The sequence below is a fragment of the Tupaia chinensis genome, unplaced genomic scaffold (genome assembly GCF_000334495.1).
Source record: "Tupaia chinensis unplaced genomic scaffold, TupChi_1.0 Scaffold000096_1, whole genome shotgun sequence".
Lineage (NCBI taxonomy): Eukaryota > Metazoa > Chordata > Mammalia > Scandentia > Tupaiidae > Tupaia > Tupaia belangeri.
The window spans coordinates 840996-867913 of NW_006159558.1; positions in this window are offsets into that span (position 1 = coordinate 840996).

A 26918-nucleotide genomic window follows, 5' to 3' on the forward strand; every position below is an offset into this window, starting at 1 on the left:
CAGATCCCTTAACCACTAGGCAAGTAGCTGACCCCTTTGTGGATTTTTTGTTTATTTTCCTTTCCTATATGAACTGTACCTTAAGTTGATTGTCTAGCTGATGTGAAGAAGTTCTTTATTAAAGAAATATTCAAGATAATAGATAAAATAAGATATTATCATTTAGTAACTCATAATACATTAAGAGATTACATCACTTATCCATTGTTACATAACAAATCTTTCCCAAACCTAGTCATTTAAAATAATAGTTATATCTTGGCAATTCTGTGAATATGTGGTCTCAACTGGGAAAATCCTCCGTAGGTCTCTCCTGGATCACACACAGAGAGTCAGTCAAATACACGATCTAAGAAGACTCCATTCTCACGTCGGTTCATCGGCACTGCCTCTCAGATCAACCCTACCCCACACATTACATTCAAGCAGGGCATGCTACGCCTTCTGACTAGTGATTTCAGGGGCACCAAGAGGGCACAAATGGAAAGTTTTTCCTGAGTCTTAAGCTTAAAGTCCTTCAAATTCTTATCTATTAAATTATATTAATTAAAGCAGATCATAGCACCAGTCTAGAGTCTGGAAATCAGGAAAGAGATTCCATCCTTTAACAGAAATGAGAACGTCCATTGCAAAGGAGACAGAGCAAAAGGAGATAAGAATTTGTGGCCACTTTTCAAACTCTGTGAGTAGTTCTAGACAATGATCCTTGAGAATGATAAGCATTTCAAAGAGTAAAAAAAATAAGCATTATGAGCCTCTTACTGGAAGTCTATAATATCACCTAATCAAAATGAAAAAAAATAAATGAAATCTAAATCTGATCAACTCTACATATAACTAATCTGGGGAGAGAAAATTCAGGAGAAAAAAGATTAAGATACACAAGATCATAGGCAAATCTACAGTGTAGTAAAGTTTATAGTACAAATAATCTGAGTTCTTCTAGCCAATAAACTGCAGGAAAAATAAAAATTAAATTAAAAAGGCAAGGATTGGAAAATGAAAAACAAACTGTATGTTTCTTGTAAATAAAATGTCTACCCACATAGAAAATCCAAGCGAATTGAACCATAAAATATTAAAAATAACAGTCGCTGGGTGGAATATCAATAGAAAAATGGTATAACTCTACAAAGCAATAAACAGAAAATCTAATTAAGAATGCCTTTTTACCACAGCAACAAAAATTCAGTGTACTTAGGAAGAAACCAAATGGAAGTCAGCCAAGAACTCACTATACTATGACTTTAAAAAGACCAAAAAGGAAAATGTCTTTATTATCAAAGATTAGGTTGTGATTATTAAATAAGACTCAAAATGTGTTACCCATTCTAATCTGTGCATTAAAAGCAATTTCAACTCTAGTCTGGAGTGAAACTCGAAAAGATATTTTAAAAATGAAAATAAATGTGAAAAAGCCCACAAATGGCCTAGATACTCCCAAAGAAAGTGAGATTGGTAGATTTGCCTACCAAGTAGTAATATGTACTATAAATCTGCAGGGCAGGAATAAACAACTAGCAAGGGATAGAGAAATAAAATAAGAAATACGGAAACCTGATGGAAGAAAAATGAAATATTTCAAATAGATAAGGAAAGAATAAACAATATACAATAAAATAATAATATTATAAATAATAAAATAATGCTGAGACGATTGACCCTTCAGAAAAAAATCAACATGGCTATCTTTATTATGCCAGTCCCAAGAATATCAAGTTCAGTTGGAGGACTTAACCGTTAAAGGCTGAAAATACAGATTTTATAGGAGAAAATGTGGGAAAGTATTTTATGTCTATGGGTTAAATAATACTGAAAAATCATTAGCCGCAAATTTAAAAAATAACATATTTTGACAACATTAATTAAAAATAGAAAATGTGTTTTAAACTTGGAGCACTGTGAAAAAAAGAGAAAACAAGATATACTCTAGGAGACATTTTCAGATCAAGATTAGTGTCCAGAATGTGCCACTATTGACCATGTATCTAAATATTTACATATCAGAAATATATATATATATTGCAAATCTTTAAGAAAAACACAAATAATACAGAAAAATGGGCAAAAGACATAAACACACTATTACAAGAAACAAACAAAAATTTCCAAAAATCACATAAAAATTTCCTCAATCTCTTTAGCAGATAAGAAAATACAAACTAAGGGATCAGCAGATGGCATAATGATTACTTGAGTGGACTCCCACATAGTTGACCATGGTTTGAGTCCTGGACCTGCCAGCTTAAAACTTATGCCAGGTGTGTGTGCATTCATGCCCAAAATCCTGAGAGGAGAATGGAGAAGGGATGGCAGCCTGGCCATCCCTCTGGGGGGAGATTTCTTGTTTCTTTCTGTCTGTCTCTCTCTGTGTCTCTGGCTAGCGCATGCACATTATAACAAAAATCTCTCTCCCCTCGACCCAAAAAAATAGAGAGATAGATTAATAAAATTAGATGGTGATGCAGCAGTAAAACTCAATGCTCTATGAAGCAATCCCACATGAGAAAGTTCCCAATTCAAGTCTGGAGATGTCCCTGAGTACACTGGACACGTGCTTGTCCATAATCCAGACCTGGCTGAACTTTGGGAGCTGGAGATGGAACAGAGTCGAGATCCTGTTGGGAGTGTTCTTTCCTTCTTGGTAAATAAATATACTTTTGTTAAAAATAGAATAAAAGATTAAGTCATCCATAAAATCACATTTTATATGAACCAGATTGGCAAAAAGAAAGAACTGTTAGTGCAAATAGATTGAAGTACAAATTGTCTCAATGATGAACACATCCTCTTTTTAAAATTAAATTTCATTTTATATTTTTTGCATACATTTAATTGTTCATCTCTATGGGATACACTATGGTTTTTCAAGGCATGCATGAAGTGTGGGATAATCAAATCAAGGATATAACCACATTCATCATCTTAAAGAACACTATATTGCTCCTGATTTTTATTCAACTAGTTTGAGTATATAAAAATATATGTATATGTGTGTGTGTTGTGTGTTTGTGTGTATGTGTATATATACATATGTGTGTGTGCTTTTGGGTAAATACCCAAGAGCAAGATTCCTGGATTGTATTGGCATTCTCTTTTAAAAATAAAGGAGAACATAGGTTAATCTGCAAAGACTTTATGTCTAACATACACCAATTTAAAAAGAAAGAAAGTGGTCCAACAGATGGCTTAGTGGTTAAGACGTTGGGTTTCACATGATCAACTATGCTGTTAGAGTCCCAAACCCAGTGGTTTAAAAACACATCAAGCAGGGCCAACAGTTAACATAGTGGTTGAGGCACTAGACTCCCACATGGTCGACCATGGATCAAGTCCTGGACCTGGCAGCTTGAGACTCGCACACGATAGCATGTATGCATGTACTCAAAATCCTGAGAAAAGAATGAAGAACACACATGCCCCAAATCCTAAGAGGAGCATGGAGAGGAGGGAATTCCAGTTTAGCATCCCCTGAGGGGTGTGATTTCTCATTTTCTCTCTCTGTGTCTCTCTGTCTCCCTCCAGTGAGTACACACTGTAAAGAAAAGAAAGAATCAAAATAGGAAGCAAGAAGAGAGAGAACGGAAGTAAGAGAAAGGAGAAATAAAGAAAAGAGAGAGGAAAGAAGGAAGGCAGGCAGGCAGATGTGTTTACTGAGTAATATATAAGAATGTCCAATGCAACATTTTTGTTACATTAAAAATCTTGAAAAAATTTAAATTCCATCAATAAGGAAGACAATAAATAAATCACAGTGTTTTCATTTTATGGATAACATAAATTACAACAAAGAATATAAATTTTGTCATAATACTAACATGAATAAATTGCAAAAATACACGCAGTATAGCAACGAAAAGAAAGCTAGCAAAAATTCAAAAATTTACGAAAAAACAATATATATTAAGAAAAATACAATATTCTTAAGATACTTAAAATAAAACATACCCAAACACACACACACACACACACACACACACACACACACACACAAAACTATTTGAACCAATTATTGAATTCAAGAAGTTTATAAGAAATAAAGCCAATAAACAAAAGATGGTTGTGTTTCTATACACTGTTAATGAGTAATCAAAAAATTAAGAGAAGAATTTTATTTAAGGTGGTATTAAAAGTACAACACTTCAGAAGACAGTTTGGTGGCTTCTTACAAAGCAAAATACACTCTTACCACAGAATCCAGCAATCATTCTTCTTGGTATTACCCAAAAGAGTAGAAAACTTAGTCCTCACAAAAACCTGTATATGGATATTTGCAGTGAATTTACTCATAATTTCCAAAGTGTGGAGCAACCAGGGCTGACAGGTGGCATGGTGGTTGAGGTGCTGGACTCCCACGTGGTTGACCACAGTTCGAGTCCTCGATCTGGCAGCTTGCTTTTTTTTTTTTTTTTTTTTTTTTTTTTTGCTATAGGCCATGTGCCACCAACAAAAAAAAAAGGACATGTGCACTCACCAGAAAGACAGAGAGAGACAGAAAGTGAGAAATCACCCGCCAGGGGGGAAGGCCATGCTGTAATACCTTCTCCTCCATTCTCCTCTCGGGATCTTGGGCACACACATCCACATGCCTGGCGTGAGTTTAAGCCACCAGATCCGGGACTCCAACTGCGGTCGGCTACATGGGAGTCCAGCAGCATAGCCATTACGCTAACTGCTGGTCTCCTGGCAGCTTGCTTTCTCATTCTCCACCCCACCTACACCTCTGTCTCTCTCTCTTTCTCTGATCAAATTAAATAGTATAATAATGATAATAATAAACAAAATTAAATTAAATAGTTCTTTTTAAAAAATGTGGAGCAACCAAGATGTTGTTCAGTGAGTGGATAAATTAGTCCATTCAGATAATAGAATAATATTTAGCAATAGAAAGAAATGATTAGTAAATACATGGATAGACATAGAGGAAACATAAATGCAGTTTACTAAGTGAACGAAACCATTCTGAAAAGGTTATAAATTACATGACTCAACTATATGACATTCTTGAAAAAGCAAAACTATAGAGACAGTTTAAAAAAAAATCAGTGATTATGAGGGGTTAAAGAAGAAGAGAAAAGGTTGACTATGTAGAGGACTATTAAAGCAGTGAAAATACCCTGCATAATATTAAAATGTTGATATGCAAATTATCTATTTGTCCAAACTCAGAATGTGCAGCACCACTCTGGAATCAGAGAACAGAGATGGCTTCACAGTCTCCACACACTGCAAAACCACTGAGACATACGCATTAAAAGGCTGAATTTCCAGGTCCGTGTAATATATCTCAATAAATCTATTACTTTGAAAAATAGTTATCAGAGTTACTTTTAATGTAAAAAATATTTAAGAATAAATAGAAAATGCTTAATGCCTTATAACTAAGTTTTTGAAAAGCAATTTGAAGATAGGCTAATTTCTTCCAAACCAGAATGAAAAGCATATTATCAGTACTGACATTTTTCATACTTACAGTGGGACTTCCTTATCTTTTCATTTATTGAATTGACCATTTTAGAATTAGCAGTCATTGGACTGAGATAAATTGTCTTCTTTTGCAGATGAATGAGCTGAAGTCAAGTGAAAGAAATTGGAACTTTTAAATGGGTGTCCAAACTTTAAACTCCAAATTATAATATTACCCATTTTAAAGTAATGCCATTTTATTTTTCTCTCATGTTATCCACTTTGAGAGTAATGATAAGCCTAACAAATCTAGAAAAAAATACTGATCTCCATAGTTCACCAGAAAGAAAAATGGTAGAAGTCCTGTGTTGATTTTAAATGCTAACTATAACAGTTATCTTTTATAATCATGCAAGCTTTCCTTTTGGTTTATTGATGTGCTCAACAGATTCTGTTCATTTGGATTTATTAGTATTTTCCATGGGATGATATGTTCATTGAACTACTGTTTTTATCAGTTTGTTTTATTTTGTTTTTGGTTAGCATGAGGTAGAAGTTAAAAATACAATTTCTACTTTGTTTCTTTAAGTTGTAAATAAAACTTAACTCAAGATCACAATATTGTTAGAACTTAACAAATAAAGGGTTAAATAGATTGGGAGTGTGCTTGGAATGACTTATCAATAGGCTTAAAAATAACTGGGCTGTTTCATATGTAAGTTGCCTTATGTGAAAATCAAGGGATACAACCCAAATTCAGTGAGGAAATGGCTGCCTGAGAACGTTCACAGTCTGAGGGTTTTCCCTCCTCTCCCCAAGGTAATGTGTCTCGGCCTACACTCTAAGTTGTCAGAGACCAAAGGAAACTACTGTATAAAGGTCAGCCGAGGTCCTGCTTGATGGTGCAGCAGCTCAAGTAAAGCTGGATCCATATGGAAGATGGCAGATTCAGTGCCCTGGCCAGTCTGCACAGTCTGGCATACACCCACAATCCTGGCTGGCTGCGGAGCCTGGGCAGGATCACAGCAAGAGCCCCGGGTGAGAGTGCTATGCTTCTCTCTCTCTCTCTCTCTCTCTCTCTCTCTCTCTCTCTTTCTCTCTCTTCTCTCTCTCAGAAAAAGAAATAAACAATAAACTTAGAAAGAAGAGGAAGGATCTGACAAAAGCTGCCCATAGGCACGGGTTTGGTCAAAGGTTTAAAAAGAACTGAGAATGCCCTCTTTCCAGGGAGGTATCTGCAACCCATTGTGATTCACACACTGTAGTTTTAAACATACGCAGGTTCTTACCCAAACATACAAAGAGTGATGACTCAACAGCTGCAAGGGTCTCCTCAAATCACCATGGCAAAGCATGTTAGAAATCGTGATTTTTCCTGATGCTCCTACCCAGCCAAATGTCTTAATGTAAAGTAAAACTCTGAGAACACTTGAGCTTTTCCTCCAAAATTCTCCAAAGTGCTGTCGATTGTAGTTACACGTGTAAAAGACGGGTGGACTGACACATGTATGCTTTTGTATGCGTTCTGATGCTGAATTTAAAATTCAGAAAAGCATCTAGAAAAGAAACATTAGTATTCCCATCCACTAAAATTTATGTCCATAAACATTTTGGTTTATTGCTCCCTGTCTTTTTCTACTACTTTTGTGTTCAGTTTTTGGCAACTAGTAAAATCTTTTCATAGACATTTAATGCAAGGATGTACAAGGACAAATATAAAAAGAAATGACTACAAATCCCTGTAACCAGGAGTAACCAATATTATCAGTAAGTCTCTGGTCCAGTTTATTTCTATGCATATATAAAGATAGACAAAGAGATGAATAAATGGATTCACAGATGGAAAAACATTTTTGTTTAACAAAGTGATCATAGATGCTTTTAAAATAAAGTACACCCGGCAACTCCACGCATCCCCACCGTCCTTCCTCCTTGGACCCCAGGTTGGTTGCCTGGGACTTTAAGGCGAACCCACACCCCTCCCCACCCGAAACCCGGATCGAGCCGGCCAGCAGTTCCGGACACCAGGCGGACTGAGGCTGCAGGCCCGACCCTCCAGCAACTCCACGCATCCCCACCGTCCTTCCTCCTTGGACCCTAGCGCGCGGTGCGCGATTTTCTTTTTCCATTTTGTTTTTCTTTGCTCTTGGGGTGTTGCTTGTTTGGTCAGTTGAAGGCTCACTACTCCTTAGAAACAGCGAGCACTTTGGGCCTTCCAGGGCTAGTGGCAACAGTTAATGGTAATTGTGAGTAATAGGTAGGCCAACCATAAGAGAAATCATCAATCTTCTAAGCCTGTACAACTTTTATGAATCAGAGATACCTGAAATAAGTTGGCAAGAAACATATAGATTACCTGATGACTAAAAACAATCGCAAAGGCTCAAGAAATATGAGCAACCAACAAAAGGCCTCTCCGTCAAGGGAAATCATCAATCCTACATCACCCACAGTCAATACAATGGACGTCGTGGACATGTCTGATAAGGAATTCAGAATATTTGTAGTGACCAAACTAACTGAGATGGAAGAGAAAAGAGACAAGGAGCTCCAGGAGATGAGGAAGTCCTTTAATGACTTGAAAGAAGAAATGGATACCCTAAACAAGAACCAGATGGAACTTCTAGGTTTGAAGAATGTGATAGAGGAAATCAAAACCTCCCTTGAAAGCATTAAATGTAGGTTAGACCAGGCAGAAGACCGAATCTCTAACGTAGAAGACAAAACATCTGACCTAGATAAAAGTATCAAGAAGATTGAGAAAACAACCATGAAAAATGAGGATAATATACGAGGAATACTGGACACCATCAAGCGCCCCAACATTCGGATAATTGGTATTCCGGAGGAGGAAGAAAATAATAAGGGCCTGGAAAATTTATTCCATGAGATCCTGGAAGAAAACTTTCCAAATCTAGAAAGGCATTCAAATATCCAGACCCAAGAAATACAGAGGACCCCAAGTAGAATCAACCCAAGAAGATCATCTCCAAGGCACATCATAGCCAGACTGGCAAAAACAACAGATAAAGACAAGATACTAAAGTTGGCAAGAGGGAAACGCCAGGTTACTTACAAAGGTCACCCCATCAGGCTAACATCGGATCTCTCAGCAGAAACAATGCAGGAAAGGAAAGAATGGGGAAGCATAGTCAAAGTGTTGAGTGAAAAACAATTTCAACCAAGAATACTATACCCGGCAAAATTATCTTTTATATGGGAAAAAAAGATAAAAACATTCTCAAATAAACAAAATTTGAAGGAATTTACCAACACCAGACCAGCTCTTCAAGAGGTTTTGAAGGGAGTACTATACCAGGAAAACTAAAAAATCAGAGACAGTTATACGAGAACAAAAAACAACTAAGAAAATGGCTCACTTAATGATAGGATCAGGTATGGAAATATCGATAATTACATTGAATGTCAATGGATTAAATTCCCCAGTTAAGAGACATAGACTAGCTGAATGGATAAGAAAACAGAAACCCTCTATCTGTTGCCTACAAGAAACTCACTTTATGGATAAAGATATACATAGACTAAAAGTCAAGGGCTGGAAAAAGATATTCCATGCAAATGGAAATCAGAAAAAGGCTGGAGTAGCGATATTGATCTCAGACAAAATAGATTTTAAAACAAAGACTGTAAGAAGAGACAAAGAAGGGCATTATATAATAGTAGATGGGGTAATCCAGCAAGAAGATATAACCCTTATAAATATCTACGCACCCAACTCAGGTGCGCCTAAATATGTGAAGGAAAGACTGCTGGAGCTAAAAGGAGACATAGGGAAAAATACTATAATTGTTGGAGATCTCAACACCCCGTTATCTCCTATAGACAGATCTTCTAGACAGAAAATAAATAGAGAGATACAGGACTTAAATGATACTATAAATGGAATGGGCTTGACAGATATCTATAGAACTTTCCACCCTACATCCACAACATATACATTTTTCTCACCCCGACATGGAACCTTTTCAAAGATAGATCATATATTAGGACACAAATCAAGCCTTTACAGATTCAAAGGCATAGAAACTGTACCCAGCATCTTCTCTGACCATGATGGAATTAAACTCAAGATTAATTTCAAGAAACAACCCCGAAAACACACGAACACATGGAAACTGAACAACCTACTTCTGAATGACTTCTTCACTACTGAAGAAATTAAGGCTGAAATAAACAAATTTATGGAAACAAATGATAATGAGGACACAAGTGTCCAGAACCTATGGGACACAGCAAAAGCAGTCATAAGAGGGAAATTCATAGCAATTAGTGCACATAAGAAAAGGATGGAAAGATGGCAAGTAGATAACTTATCATCATGCCTCAGAGAACTGGAAAAACAACAACAAACGAACCCCCAAAATGCCAGGCGAAAAGAAATAATAAAGGTTCGAGCAGAAATAAATGAAATAGAAAATAAACGAACCATACAGAAAATAAATGAAAGCAAAAGCTGGTTCTTTGAAAAGATCAACAAGATTGATACTCCATTGGCTAGACTGATCAAGAAGAAGAAAGAAAGAAACCAGATTAATCAAATATGTGATGAAACAGGCAATATTACCACGGACATAGCAGAAATACATAATATCATTAGAGGATACTATGAGCGACTTTACGCCAACAAACAAGATAACCTGGAGGAGATGGACAAATTCCTGGATGCATATAAACTACCAAGATTGGATCAGGAAGACATAGAGAATCTGAATAGACCTATAACAAGCCAGGAGATTGAATCAGTAATTAATAATCTCCCAACAAAGAAAAGCCCAGGCCCAGATGGCTTCACTTGTGAATTCTACAAAACTTTCAAGGAAGAATTAACCCCTATCTTACTAAAATTATTTCTAAAGATTCAAAAGGAAGGAAACCTTCCAAATTCATTTTATGAAGCCTCCATCATCCTCATCCCCAAAACAGATAAGGATATGACAAAAAAGGAAAACTACAGACCAATATCATTGATGAATATAGATGCGAAAATTCTCAACAAGATACTCGCAAATCGTATCCAACAACATATAACAAAGATCATTCATCACGACCAGGTAGGCTTTATACCAGGGATGCAAGGGTGGTTCAATATACGCAAGACCATAAATGTAATACACCACATTAACAGAAAGAAAGATAAAAACCATATGATCATCTCAATTGATGCGGAGAAAGCGTTTGATAAAATACAACATCCTTTTATGATTAAGACTCTCAGTAAGATTGGTATAGAAGGGTCATTTCTGAACACAATAAAAGCAATCTATGAAAAACCTACAGCTAATATTATACTGAATGGGGAAAAGCTGAAAGCTTTTCCTCTGAAAACAGGTACTAGGCAAGGCTGCCCACTTTCTCCACTGCTCTTTAATATAGTACTGGAAGTCTTAGCTATTGCAATCAGAGAAGAGAACAGTATTAAAGGCATTCGAATAGGCAAAGAAGAGTTGAAAATATCTTTATTTGCAGATGACATGATGGTATACTTAGAAGACCCAAAGGTATCCATGAAAAAACTGCTTGAAGTAATAAGTGAATACAGTAAGGTGGCAGGATACAAAATCAATATCCAAAAATCTATAGCATTTCTATTTATGAACAACAAGTTGAATGAAGCAGAGCTGAAGAAAGGAATCCCTTTCACCGTAGCCACAAGATGTATAAGATATCTAGGGATAAACCTAACTAAGAAAGTCAAAGACCTTTATAAAGAAAACTACGAGAATCTTAAAAAAGACATTGAAAGTGACATAAAAAAGTGGAAGGACATCCCATGCTCCTGGATTGGTAGAATTAACATAATCAAAATGGCAATTCTACCCAAATTAATCTACATGTTTAATGCAATTCCAATCAAAATACCAGAGATATTCTTCAGAGATCTAGAAAAGACAATTATAGAATTTGTCTGGAACCATAAAAGACCTCGTATTGCAAAAGCAATCCTGCGTAAGAAGAATGGAGTAGGAGGCATATCACTCCCTGATCCCAAGATATACTATAAAGCTGTGGTCATCAAAACAGCATGGTATTGGCATAAAAACAGACATGTGGACCAATGGAAGAGAATAGAGACCCCAGAAATAACTCCCAAAGCTTATAGCCAACTGATCTTTGACAAAGGATATCAGTCAATCCATTGGGAAAAGGAAAACCTCTTTAGTAAATGGTGCTGGAAAAACTGGGTATCCACCTGCAGAAAGATGAAACTGAACCCCCATCTTTCACCATTAACAACAGTCAACTCAAAATGGATCAAAGATCTGAACCTAAGACCTCAGACAATAAAACTACTTGTGGAAAATGCTGGGGAAACTCTGGGAGACATTGGAGTAGGCAAAGACTTCTTAAATAAGACTCCCAAAGCACAGGCAATAATCCCTAAAATAGACAAGTGGGACTATATTAGACTAAGAAGTTTCTGCACAGCAAAGGACACAGTAACAAGTGTGAACCGACAACCCTCAGAATGGGAAAATATTTTTGTTAAATATGCCTCAGACAAGGGACTGATAACGAGAATACATAGGGAACTCAAGTGCCTTATGCGAAAAAAAATGATTAACCCGATTAAAAGATGGGAAAGTGAGCTGAACAAAAGTCTCTCTAAGGAAGACATACGAACAGCCAAAAAGCATATGAGGAAATGCTCGACATCCCTCATCATAAGGGAAATGCAGATAAAAACCACAATGAGATACCACCTAACCCCTGTCAGAATGGCAAAGATTAAGAATATAAAAAGTGATAAGTGTTGGCGGGGATGTGGTGAAAAGGGAACCCTCCTACACTGTTGGTGGGAATGTAAACTAGTTCAACCACTGTGGAGAACAATATGGAGGTTCCTCAAAGATCTACAAATAGAACTACCATTTGATCCAGCAATCCCACTTCTGGGTATTTACCCAAAAGACAGGAGAACGCTCAGTCAGAAAAGTGCTTGCACATCCATGTTTATTGCAGCATTATTCACAATTGCCAAGACATGGAACCAACCTAAATGTCCACAAACTGATGAATGGATTGGAAAAGTGTGGTATATATACTCTATGGAATACTACTCAGCCATAAAAAATAACAAGACCCTGGAATTTGATAGAAAATGGTCAGATACGGAGGATCTATTGCTGAGTGAAGTAAGCCAGGCTATGAAAGAAAGATATTGTATGTATCCACTCAATATATACCGACTATCCGCACTCTATAATAGAGAGCAAAAATTCGGAGGACATAAACACAGTGAAGGTACTTAATGAGAATAGGACAGTGTGGAATGGGGTAAGTGAAGAGAAGAGGATAGAGAAAGATAGCAAGTGAACAATAGAGAGACAGGACGTTAGTGAGAAACAGATAGGGGTTATTAACTGTTGATGATGACATGTATAGTATTCTCAACTGGATTGGTCTGAGAAGTATTTCATGATGGGCAAAGTATTTTTACAAGCAAAACGAGAAATAGCAATTGACTGTTTTATAAAAATAATTAGAATAATAAAAATAATGATTGGGGAAAACAGAAAAGATATGGAATGTTGAAGTGGGGAGATTAATGTCTCTGTACTGACTGACATGCATGGCATTCCCTTTTGAAAAAACAATGTAATACCCTGTAAAGTTATATGTAATCCAATGTAATATAAAGAAGATTATGATGATAACAAAAATTTTAAAAAAAAAGGAAAAAAAAAAGTACACCCAATTTAACTGTAACAAAAAAGAAACATAATAGATTTAAAAACTACAAATAATCTCTTTTCTAAAGAGTATTTCTGAAATTTCTGTACAGAGTGAGGTTAGGGGTCATTTTCTTTATAATTCCAATTTCTTTCTTTCTTTTTTTTTTTTTTTTTTTTTTTGAAGAGATTTTTGCTATAGGGCTACCCAGAAAGACAGAGAGAGACAGAGAGACAGAAAGCGAGAAATCACCCCCAGGGTGGATGGCCATGCTGCAATCCTCCATTTTCCCCTCGGGATCTTGGGCACGCACGCACACGCACCCAGCGTGAGTTTAAGCCACGGGGTCCAGGACTCGAACTGTGGTCGACTACATGGGAGTTCAACGACATAGGCATTACACTAAATGTTGGTCCCTATAATTCCATTTTCTGTTTAAACGAACTTTTTATTTAAGACCTGGCTATCTCTCATTTTCCCTCTCTTATCTATTAATCTGTTAGATTTTCTTTTCTTTTACATTATGAGAGTTAAAATTGTAAAACTATTAGAATGTATAACTGCACATGGTAAAACTATATAAATATGTATAAAATAAATCAGCTACATAAAATATTATTATCAAGGTATACTATATTTACATTCTCTTCTAAAGCTATAATCTTCATAGCTGTTTAATTTGTGTTCACATTTCAATGAATTTAGTACTTTGGTCTAATATTTGTCCCACCTAAACTCAGATATTGAAATCCTTATCTTCCAGTTGATCATATTATGATATGGGCTTGCTGGAGGTGACTAGGTCACGTGGGTAGAGCCCTCAAGAATGAGTCTATTCCCCCTTTGTAACAGAGAACGAGGCTTGAGAAACCATCTCTTCCCACCATGTGAGGACACAATGACAGATCTCATTTAAAAACGAAGGAATGACTCTCTCCGGATACTGAATTTGCCAATGCCTTGATCTTGGACTTGCTGTACCGTAGGACTGTGAGAAGTATATATTTTTTTCTTTTTATGAGCCTCACACCTTATAGTGTTATCTTATAGCCACCCACTGACTGCTAAGTCACTAATGCATTTAGTAATGCTCTTACCATACTTGACTGTGTCTAGATTCCCATCCCCCCTTTGGAAACAAGTTTAATCGGTGAATGTGACAGTCAGTAGGTTTGTTTGTTTTTTTCTTAATTACTGTTGTTACTTTTTAAACTTCTTTTTTCCCCTTGATTCCCCCTCATTTTCCATCCTCCCCCATATTGTCTCTGGTATCCATGGATGCTTTCCATGCCTTTATACTTTACGATCACAGTTTCTACCATAGGGTGCAGAATAGTATTTGGTATATATTAAGTAGGGATATACCATATCTCTTTTTCATGGTTGAATCTTCCATATTCATCAGCTTTCTATCAAATGGCAGGGTTTTATTGCTTTTATGGCTGAGTAGTATTCCATAGTATATATGTGCCACAATTTTTCAGTTCATTCACCTGTTTTGGGTTTGATTCCATGGCTTAGCCATCGTGAATAATGCTGCAGTAAAATTGAATGTGCAAATGTCTTTCTGAGTGTATTCCTATCCTTTGGCTAAATACCCAGGAATAAAATTCCTGGATTGCATGGTAGTTATATTTGTAGGTCTTTGAACATCCTCCACATTGTTTTCCACAGCGATTGGACTAATTTACATTGCCATCAACAGTGTAAGAGCATTCCCTTTTCACCACAGCTTCAACAGCACTTATCATTCTTTATTTTTTTTAATCTTAGCCATTCTGAGTGGTTATCTCCACTCAGAGAGATGGTGGTGTCTCATAAGATAGTTTTTGGTTTATATCTCTTTTAAAATAAGGAATGTCGAGCATTTTTTCATATGCTTTTTGGCTGTTCTGGTATCTTCCTTAGAGGATTGTCTGTTCAGCTCATTGGCTCATCTTTTAATTAGACTGATTATTTTTTGTGTGAGTAAGCTTCTTCAGTTCCCTATATATTTTAGTTATCAATCTCTTATCCAATGAAGAGTTTACAAATATGTTCTCCCATTGTGAGGGTTGTCTCTTCACTCTAATTATTGCTTCTTTTGCTGTGCAAAAGCTTTTTAACATGATGTAATCCTACTTGTTTATTTTTAGGATTATTGTCTGTGCTTTAGGGGTCTGATTTAAGAAGCTTTGCATATTCCGATACCTCCAAGAGTTTTCCACCAGTAGTTTTATCATCTAACCTTATGTTTAGATCTTTGGTCGATTTTGAGTTGATTCTTTGTAATTATTTTAATGTTATTTTCGTTTTTATTTTTGTTTCTGTTTGTTGCATGAAGGAGAGCTCATTGATAGTCTGAGTTTCCTTCTGTTTTAAAGAATCCATTCAGTGCACTCATTATATCAGATTAATATCTTGGCTTGGATAAAAATAAAATTTTCTGTCTCTATTTTTGTCTTGACTACATGAAACATTTTGGGGTCATACTTTCTTCCCCTCAGAATTTTAAACATTTCCCCATTATCTTTTTATGCCAGAAATTTCTGGGTAGAAATCCTTTTATGATGAAAACCAAAACACAACAAAAGCAGAAATATCTTCTAGGAACTAGAAATAGAAAGAAACTGCTCTACTGATTTTTAAAAAGAAGAAAATACTACAGTATATATGAAACAATAGCCGAAAAAAGAGGCAAGAGATAAATTTAATAAAAGATGCAAAGATATGCAAGAACTTTGCAAAGAAGATTATAAACCTTTACTGAATGACATTACAGAAGACCCAAATAAACAGAAAGCTCATTTCTCAAATCTCTTCATTCTTTGCATAAAACAAGGAGTGTTTCTGAATCCCAAGTGCTCAGGCTGATTCTTATTCTAGAACATTTTGCTCAGTCAGTGCTGAAGAATTGTTTATTCCAGAATGGAGGAGACTAAGAAAGGGAATTTAAAAGTACATACAGGCTCAGTCAAGTCTGCACAATATGACTTTTTAAAATTAACTATAATATTAATTCCCAAAGCACAAGCTGTACCATATTCTAGATGATTTAAAGAACCATTATATCCCAGACCTCCACTTTCTCCTACAAGATGAGAGGGGGCGCTGGCACCTTATAAACAGATCAATACAAGCAACATTGATCGTATTATATCTCTCCCCCACACCTCCATGATAAATGAGTGCCCGAAGAGCAAGAATCCATTGATATTTGGCTTTTATTATGGTGGCTAGCAAAGATTAGGTGCTAAATAAACAGCTATATAAAAATATGCTGGATTTGAGCCCTCACTTCACAATTAGCTCTGTGATTTAATTACCAAACATGTAAACCTGTTTTCTCCTTCATGAGCTAGGGTCAAAAATCCTGTTACTCATCACTGCCCAACCTTTTTGACTCTCATATGGAAGTCAAATGAAATCATGTGTAAAGGTCACTTGACCACAAACCATCTTGAAGAGTGTTGTCTGTTGTAATGTTTATACTTTACTTGACAATTTCATTGGTGCTGATTTTATTATTATTAATAATATACCCTCTGGGCCAGCAGGTGTTATGGTGATTAAGGTGCTGGATTCTCCGTGAACAGCTCCATAGTTGGAGTTCCAAATCCATCGGGTGAAAGAGCTTTCCAGGCATATGTTGTGCATGTGTGTCCAACATTGCAAGAGAATGACAAAGAAGAGATTGCAGCATGGTCATGACCCCCATGGGATGATTTCTCTCTCTCTCTCTCTCTCCCTGGCAAGCACACATGCCCTATGGCAAAAATCCAAAATAACAGTAATAATGATGATATGGACTCCATCAGTTAAAACTTAGGTTAACATAGATAATTTTTGGTAACTAATCACTTTAAACATGAATTATCACTAGGTTTTTAAATATCAGGGTGTTTTTATTAGTTATGTTGTGATTTCCCAAGTGTAACATCTAAATTTAATATATACAGTTATATATATATCAATAAATATTTGTAAACATGAATTATGAATAGATAAAATGACAGGAATGGAGAGCCATTGTTGAAGTGGTATAAATAGCTTGAGCCTTCCCTTCTATATTTAATGATTCACAAATTATTAAATTAAGAGGATCAGATGTTTATGTTGGTTACAAGTCATGAAATGCCACTGATCCAAAGAAATTTAAAACACTTACTTAGAAGAAATTAACATCTTTATTCTCATTAACTTCTAACTAAAAGATGCCATTTCCTTCCATGAACGTGGGCAACAAATCACCATGGCATCAGACTCATCTTAAATAGAAATGATAGATATTGCCATAACCTGCTCTAGTTCCTTGGAATATTTTGAAATGAAATGACAGAAGTTATTAGCTCCTTTGTTAGATCTTCTTATTTAATGCTAACAATGAAGCACCTACTTTACTATATAATAAACATTTTTTTTTTTAATTTGCCAGAGCGTATGTGCACTCACCAAAGAGACATGGGGATTTGAAGGGGAAAAGCAAGAAAGCACCTCCTCCTGGGTATGGTCAATCCATTCTCCTCCATCTCTCCCTCCTTTCAGGATTTGGGTGAGTGCTGAGTGCATTTTTCAAGTCTCTGATTCAGGGCTGAAACCATGCAACTGGCCATATAGGATCCATTCACCTTAACAACCAGCCCACGGGCCAACCCAACAATGTTTTTAATAGTGTGATACTGGTATTTCTATGTAATTGCTTATTTTGTATTCTTACTTATTTTATGAGTTTGTAAAAGTTTACTTATAGCCTCCATGACAGAAAGAGATAAAGACAGAGAGACATAGAGACAGACACCACCAACAGGGACCCCATACTGAAACCCACCTCTCCCTCACCCCACCGCCCTGGTTCTGTCAGTCAGCCTGGATCAGCTGCAGGCATGCAGGCACCAGGCATGCTCAGGAAGTTTCCTGGCTTGGAAGTGAACTCAGGATCTTTCTCTGTGGGTCTAGTTGTATTACCACAGTGTTGCTGCCAAGCCCCTGGAAATTGTAATACATTATTTTAAGAAGGGCTCATAGGCTTCATGAGCCTGTCAAAGAAGTCCATGACCCATATTTAAAAAGTAAAAACTAAGAAGCCTTGTTTGAGAGGCTATCTAAAGCTCCTTCTCATCCTCTGTGGCCTTTGTCCTCAGAATGGTGTCTGGCTGCATCCTCACTCTCTAGAAATTTCAGAAACGTAGAAGCTCAAAACTACTGAATGAGAATCTGAAACTCAATAATACCCTTAAATAACCTGGACATTTGTCAGTGTATTATTCTATAATTTTAGCATATTCCCTATGAAAAGTCCACCTTTGGCTCCTATACTTTTTGGGACATTATCTAAACATTGGCCAATTTACCAGTACCAAAACAAAACAAAACAAGAAAGAAAAAGACTAGACAGAAGAATAATCCCCGTCTATTGCCAATAAACAATGGATATTCTGGGTTTCATTTGGCATAGATATTTGGTAACTAATGTAATTATTTACGGTATTAAATCATGGAGGGAATAATCTTTCCTGGCTCCAAATGGCATGACTCTGGAATTGCCAAAAAATTAAATACATCTTGCTTCTATTTGGTTCTATTCTGGAATTTAAAAATCCATGAAAATAGATGTTTATCCTGAAAATGCAAGTTGCTCTAAAATGATGAGCGTATTGCATTTGTAGTGAGATCCTAACTAAAAAGAAAGCCACACAAACAGATTGTCTCACAATTGCACCTGTATTAAAGACTTGTGAAATAAACCAAAGATGAAAGTAATGGTCAAAGGAAAACTGACATGAGCAAAACTGTAACTCATGGACCATCTGGGTTTAGAATTTAAACAAATACCTTAAAATACACATCAATTTAAGGGTACTTAAAAGTAGTAGAAGTATTTACACAATTTTAAGGCAATCCAAAATGATGCTGAACCTTCAGAACACAAAGTTCATAACACGAATGATGCAATATCTCTCTTTGGAAATTTTGACTCAGTAATTTCCTGCCAAAAACCTTGTTAGCAATACTGCCTTCCAAAAATATAGATAAAATGATTAAGGAAAGGATAACTTCAAAATCTTGATGAAGCAACATGCTTATGTAATGGCACTTTCTAAAAAAGAATTAAATGTGCATTTTTATTATCCCTTTGCAGCAATATTAATTGACAACGATGTCGAAATTCTTCATAGCACATGACAAACTGGGAGGGTAAGCAATACTGATACAGCAGCTTTCACTGGTTCTATCCCATTGATTGAAATTTAAAACCTGATCAGTGAAGGCATACACACACACACACACACACACACACACACGCACACACACACTCCACCCTACTATGTAACCAGTAGATGTAAGTGGGGGTTTCTTTTTCTAAGTGCAAATATAGCATTAGAAAAGAGTATATTTTTAAGAGAATGAGTTTCCCGAGAGAGTCTTCATTTATCACATGGAAAGCTAAGACAGTGCAGCAGTAATGCAATGCTCTCTGCAGGCCCTTCCATCTGGGCAGGTTCCAGGTTCGTGTCCAGAGGCCTCCCTCAACATGCTGAACATACTCTCACCCGTGATCCTGGGTTGGCTGAGCCTGGGATGGAAGATGGCAGAGGAACCCTGTTGGAAGGGCCTGTCTCTCTGTCTCTAACTCTCTCACAGAAAACAAATAAATAAATGTAAAAGGGGATAGATTAAGGTTAGTTCTTTTATCTCAACCAAAAATGGAAAACTACAGGTGAAAATGCTGAAAGCCCCACTTGTGGACTACCCCGTCCAGAATCTGCTTTCCAGGGAATTGTACTAAGATTTCTGCAGAAAACCCAAGCAGCCAAGGATGGCCTTCGTTCTTTTGTGTTTGTTTTGTTATTCTCAGTTTCCCCCTTCTTCCTGGTAAATTTCCTCTCTCTAGCTAGGATCTATTTAAAAAATTAATAATAATCCAGTTAGCTGCCAATTTAGTTGTTTAAAAACCTCTCAAGAGTGTATTTTAACAAGAAAAATTTTGAAGCTGATATTTCCCGGACAACCCAAAAGAATGAAGCACTAACAGTAAAAAAGAGACAGGAGCTAGTATTTTTGGTCCAGACTACTCCTTAGCATCAAATCTGCTACTACCATGATTGTTATAAATGCCAGGAAAATCCATGCTCAGGAGCAAGCTCTGATCTCTGACCTTAAAATTACCTCGTGAGGAACAACCCAGAATCGTTTAAAGGGGCTCACAGCAACAACCAAATGAATCTCTACCTTCAAGGGCCCACTTGTTTTTCCTATTTTGTTTCATTTTAGTTTACTAGAGAGTATGTGAACTTTCAGGAGAGAAAAGAGAGAGGGACAGAGAGAGACAGCATATCCCAGGGGAGATGTCCAAACTGCAATAACGTTCAATCTCCTCTCAGGATCTGGGCGCTCACACCATGCACCTAGTGTATTTGCCAAGTCCTTGGTCTGAGACTCAAACCGTGCTATCAGCCATATGCGATCCAGCCAACTCAACCGCCACGATACCCCTGATCTAGAATCACTTGTTTCATTCTGTAAGTAACTGGCATAGTCTCACTTCAACCAGCCACTCCCTGAACATTTTGCCAAAATGTCCTCTTTCCAAAACACACCTAAGGGGACATCTGAGGGTCTGTTTGGAATATTTAAATAATCACAGAGGCTAGAAAGTTTGTTCACTGTTATTGTTCTCCTCAACACCCTTTACAGAATTCTTGTCGACAGGAGCAGAAATTCAGATCAAGGGGAAGAATTACCTGGTAATGTAATTTGGCCTGTGCCAAACACCATTTAGATATTTTACATAAATCATATCAAAACTATTTACAAAAATGATCTGCATTTGTTTGAAATATGTAAATATTTACCATATATCTAAAGCCTCCTTTTTTTGAGAGAGAGATTTTTGCTATGCAATGCGTACACTTGCCAGAAAGAGAGAGACAGAAAGTGAGAAATCACCCCCCAGGGGGGATGGCCACACCGCAATCCCTTCTCCTCCATTCTCCTCTCGGGTTCTTGGGTATGCACGCACACACGCCCAGCGTGAGTTTAAGCCACTGGGTCCAGGACTCTAATAGCGAATGACTCCATGGGAATCTAGTGACATAGCCATTACACCAACTGCTGGTCCTCTAAATCCCCTTTAAGTTTCTGAACATCCTAACAGGTCTGTTTAAAATCCAATTCCTGGTAACTCTGAATCAACTACAAAATGCAAACTCCCCCTAAACTACTGTTTTTCTGTGTGTGTGTGTGTGTGTCTGTTTGATTTTTAGCAGAGCACATGAGAGACAGAGAATGAGGAAGAGGGAGAAATCACCTCCCATTGAGGCATGGTCACATTGTAATCCCTTCCCCTCTATCTTTCTATCCCATTGGGATTTGGGGGGCACACACACACACACACACACACACACACACAGACACACACGCATGTGCATGCGCCTGATGTGTTTTCCAAGCTGCCAGGGCAAGGACTCGAACTGTGTTGTCAGCCATGTGGGATCTGTCTCCCTTAACCACCAGGCCAGATGGCCAGTCATGCTTGTTTTATTTAACTTCTGACTTCTGGGTAGGAGTGGAGGGAAATGTGAACTCAAATCTGTTATCTTACACAAGGATACCCTTTTCCAGAATGTGTTCCATTCTTCATTCTTACTTTTTCTACTGTTTTTTCCTCTTTGTCTTTTCTATTCCTTTTTACCAGGCCCAGATGCTGGAGAGTCAGTGGTATAGTGTAGTCTTTCATGTTTGTTTGTTTTAATAGACCAAGATTTTCCTAAACAGATTGTGCAGAGAAGGACATACCTCTCTCTCTTTTCATGCCCCAATTAATACTGTAAGTTCCTGATTTAATTAAACTGTGCACAGGTGAGTCATAAGTACAAAATTCCCAAAAGATTTGCTTCTTTGAAAGTGGCTTCACTAACAAGGTCTTTTGCATATTGCCTTAAAAAGCCTACTGAAGGGCCAATAGGTGGCATGGTAGTTAAGGTGCTGGACTTCCACATAATGGACTGCAGTTCAAGTCCCAGACCCAGTAACTTAAAACTCTTGCCAGGTGTGTGTGTAGGTGCCCTAAATCCTGAGAGGAGAATGTCATGGCCATTTCCCCTGGGGAGTGATTTCTTGCTTTCTGTCTATCTCTCTGCATCTCTCTGGTGAGCACACTTGGCTAATAGCAAAAATCTCTCCAAAAATACACTGAAAAATATAGTGTTTAAGTGGTAAATATATTTACAGTTATTTGTAAGTAATAGTACCACAACAGTAAGAAGAAAGTCTAACACTTTTTCGTGAGGTTAAATGACTGTACTGGGTTGTATTTTCAACCACTTGATAACATATTATAAATTCAAATACAGCAAACTCAGAGAATTTTTAAATAATTCATCATCAAAATTAGAGGTATTATTTTTTCCAGAAATAGTTTTTCCTTGCCAAGATAAAGAGAAACCCATGGCCTAAGATATTTTTATTTTTTGAGAATTCATGGATAATATTTACTAATTAAGAATTGTTGGATTTTAATAGTAAAAACAAAAGCGATGGTGGACTATTTTATCATATACTTATGTATGTATTTATATGTGTAATGTTAAGTAATACACATAAATACGAAAGATGCTTAGGACTCATGTGTTATTTCCAAATTGAATCTATTCAGTTATTTGTATCAATAGTAAATTGTTTATAATTCTAGAGTCAGCCCCAATATATTATAAACTGTCATTGGCATATGCATCTTTAAAAAAAAAAAGATGATATTGAGAATAAATCGTAAACTAGATACTACAGCATATTGTAATGAAAAGAGATACAGGCTGAAAGATAAGGTATTGCATGCATAAACTCTAGGCATAACCTTTAAAATGTCTCTTCTACTTCATTTCTTGTTGGGAGGGGAAAATATTCTGATCAATACAATTTCAAATTTAAAAAATGAACTAAATAAGCTTGATCTTCCCTTGGTATCTTCTAAAAACTTCATTATTCCATTACATTGTTTTAGTCTATTTCAGAATATTTTAAATATTTTGGGGGGGTTCTATAAATAAAATATGCAAAAGAGGGCAATTTGTGTTCAATGTCATGAAGGATATACACACGTGTATATAGCTTTTTAGCAAAAAGCACCCAAGTTGTATGAAATTTTAAAAATTTTATTGAGGGACCAGCAGATGGTGTAGCAGTTATGTTGCTGGACTCCCATGTAGTCAACTACGGTTCAAGTCTCATACCCAATAGCTTGAAACTCATGCCAGGCATGCATGTGTGTGTGTCCAAGACACCAAGAGGAGATGGGAAGAGAAGGGATTGTGGTGTGGCCATCCCCCCAGGAGGGAGATTTCTTGCTTTCTGTCTCCCTGTCTTTCTGGTGAGCACATGTGCCTGATAGCAAAAATCTCTGTTAAAAAACAAGTTAGAAACATATAGTTATGCTTCTTTTAATTTATTATTGAAAAGAAAGTGTGATCAAATCATATATATTTATAAACACTCAGTACATTTTACCACTTACCTTTTTATTAATTATTTCTAAAGTCCTGAACTTTGTATCGTCTGACTAACATGTGAGTCAATGGATATTTTTTTTCCCTAAGTCATCTAATATCCCGAATATGTGCCATGTATATTACTGACTGAATCCACTTGACTTTCAACAATATAGTCAACAGATGTTTTCAAACATAACATGCCATGTGCATATTTTAATGTAATAAAAATGAAACTTTGGCCTTCGTGTACCAAAAGAAATGAAACAATTCACTGAATTAGTCCAACATAATAAATTTTTACTTGACATGTTAAAATTCCATTTTCTCTGTGACAGGAACAGATAAATAGTTATCAGTAGTTTTGTATAGGTATTTTTCTTAGGGATGCTACAATAATAGTGATCAGTTGTGCAGACGTAGTAACACAGGAAAGCAGGTTATATGTCTTTAAGACAAAATATGTTAAGTTCACTTGGTTCTTAAAGAATTTTCCACTGTTGGGACCAGCAGTTAGCATAATGGCTATGTCGCTGGACTCCCACGTAATAATTAATATTTGGTCTTGAATTTTGTGATTCAGTCAGTGATAACTCTCAGATTGAACATGAAAATTGTTATGTAACTACAAGAGCACATGACTTTTAATATTTAGTTTAGTTTTATTTTGTTTTGCCTTCCTTGACCAGTTGACATGTATACTCCAAATGTAGTTTTTGGTCTGAAAGTGGATGAAAACTCAGCTAGCCCCAACGGGGATTAAATTCACTGGAGGGGGGGAGGGTAATAGATCATTTTATGGTCACGTTCAGTTATGAACACAATATCTATTTAGTAACTGAAACGTTCATTCCAACATAAGAATAGACATTCTATTATGGAAAAACTAAAAACCCTCTGCTACCCATTCTTGGAATCAGGCCTATTTCTGGCTTAAAACATGGAAAAAAGGAGGTTTTGTTATCTTCTCCTTTTGCCTCTCTTCCTCTTCGTGCCTACCCCATCGAAAGACCCCTGAACAGCCTTTGACCTGTGTGGGTGTGGTCACTCTCTATCCCGTGGCTAGAAGTCTTTCCACACCCTCCATGATTCAGCCTTCAGCCTGAGGGTCCTCTGAACCCTATTGCAAAGAACCCCAGCCTTCACCTCATGTCTGCTTGGACCTCCATTAAGCCCCTTAAAGAGCTATCCCACAGAATTTGAAGAGAGTGACCTGCAAGGAACTGGGGGAGTTAGCACAGCTTCTGAAGATCCCTGTACAAACCACCATGAGACTGTAGTTTAGTATAACAGTGTTCTATGTATGTGTGCAAATTGACTGGGGTTTGGCTGATTTGGGATAGGCTCCTCAGGGATTGCCAGAAACAAAATCTACTCCATGTGTCTCTCATCTTCTTGGGACCAGTGCACCAGCCAAGACATGCTCTTGGCAGGGTCACTGCCAAAGTGCAAGAGAGCAAGCCCAAATGCAAAAAGCACATTCAAGCATTTGTTCATGAAATGTTTCATAGCACTCAGTTGACCAAGAAAAATCTTAATCAAGGACTCATACTAACTCCACCTGTAATGGGAAGAAGAGCAAAGTCATGCGGAAAATGACACAGGGAAGAGTGAAATATTGCAGAAGGTGTCTCAACCTTAGTTTTCTGTCTCGAAAAGCTTGTTAAGGTCACAAACTTCAATTCAGTATTCAGTGTCATAGCTCTGTTCATGGCTTCATACACAAAGGTAACTGTAGAGATTGAGGATTTTTGTTCCTATCTACACATTGTCCATTAGGGATGCCATTTTTTTTTTTGAGAGAGAGATTTTCACTATGGGGTGCGTGCGCCTGCCAAACAGACAGAGAGAGGCAGAGAAACAGAAAGCGAGAAATCACCCCCCCAGGGGGGATGGTCACGCCACAATCTCTTCTCCTCCATTCTCCTCTCGGGATCTTGGGCACACACGCACACGCGCCAGGCGTGAGTTTAAGCCGCTGGGTCCGCGACTCGAACCGTGGTCGACTACATGGGAGTCCAGCGACATAGCCATTACGCTAACTGCTATTTCCCAGGATGCCACTTTTATTCATAATGTTGCCATTATGAGTGAAAATGAAAATACTCCTCTCTAGAAATTATTCTGCTCCATTTTCATCTTGAATCCTATTTCCTCTCTCTTTCTTTAATTTTTACTTTCCATATGATACCAGAACCTTCTTTAGAACTTGTGTTTAAATTTAACACATTTCTCTGTTAATTTTTCACCTTGCCATGCAAGAACATAACATCTATCAAATTTAAAATTTAATTAAATGCACAGTTGCCTACAAGTAATTATATTTTGGCCTCTAACCACTCGTTACCATTCATTCAGGACATGACAGTATTTGTCTTTTCTACACATCTTTTGTCTTTTCCTTGTATCTTTTATACTTACTCTAATTAGGTCCTATTTTAAGTCTCAGACTCGAGCACTATGTTATCACAATGCATACACAGGATCATTTTTTAATGTTCTCTTCTGTCACCTCCCCTCATGTAATTCATAAGTGGGAATTATAGTATAGAAAGACTATGTGCTGGACCCTAGTTCCATGAGTATTTTGTAAAATAGATTTATTTTTATAAGTTTTTATCTTCAAATAATTTTTAGGTTGACAAAAAAAAATGCCATGCTATGAAGAAGTGTCTTGTATATGCTTTAACAGAAACAACTTATATGTATGGTGTAATTATTAAAATGAAGAAATAAATATTGATACCACACTATTAACTAAAATACGGACTTTACTCAGATTCTGAAATATTTTCTAACATTCTTTTTCTGTTCCAGGAATGAAGCCAGGATATTAGAATGATTTCAATGTGATTTTTTCTTGGGCTGCTCTGATCTGTGATAGTCCTTGACTCTCTGTCTTGGGTACCTTAATCTCTTTGAAGAATACTGCCTGGGTATTTTGTAATACGTCCCCTGACGTGGACTTGTCTGATGTTTTCTAATAATGAACCAGAGGTTATAGGTTTTAGAAAATAATACCATAGAAGGATGGCATTATCTTCATATCCTACAAGGGTTAACATGATGTCGATATATTTTGTAACTGGGGATTTTATTCCTGATCATTTGGTACAGAGAGGACCTGGCACTTCCACTGTAAAATTACTGTAGTGAGTCTCGGAAAAAATCATGATGTATTTTCCTATGTTTTCCATACAAAAATGCATCATAACTTTTCTGACGACCCAAAATATTTTCCTTACTTTCACTCTGTCCACTGAAAGTGGGTCACTAGACCCAGCTCACTTTCAGAGGGGGAGTAATGAAACTCCACATTGTAGAAGAAGGGCTATCAAATGGATTCTCTGTGACAAT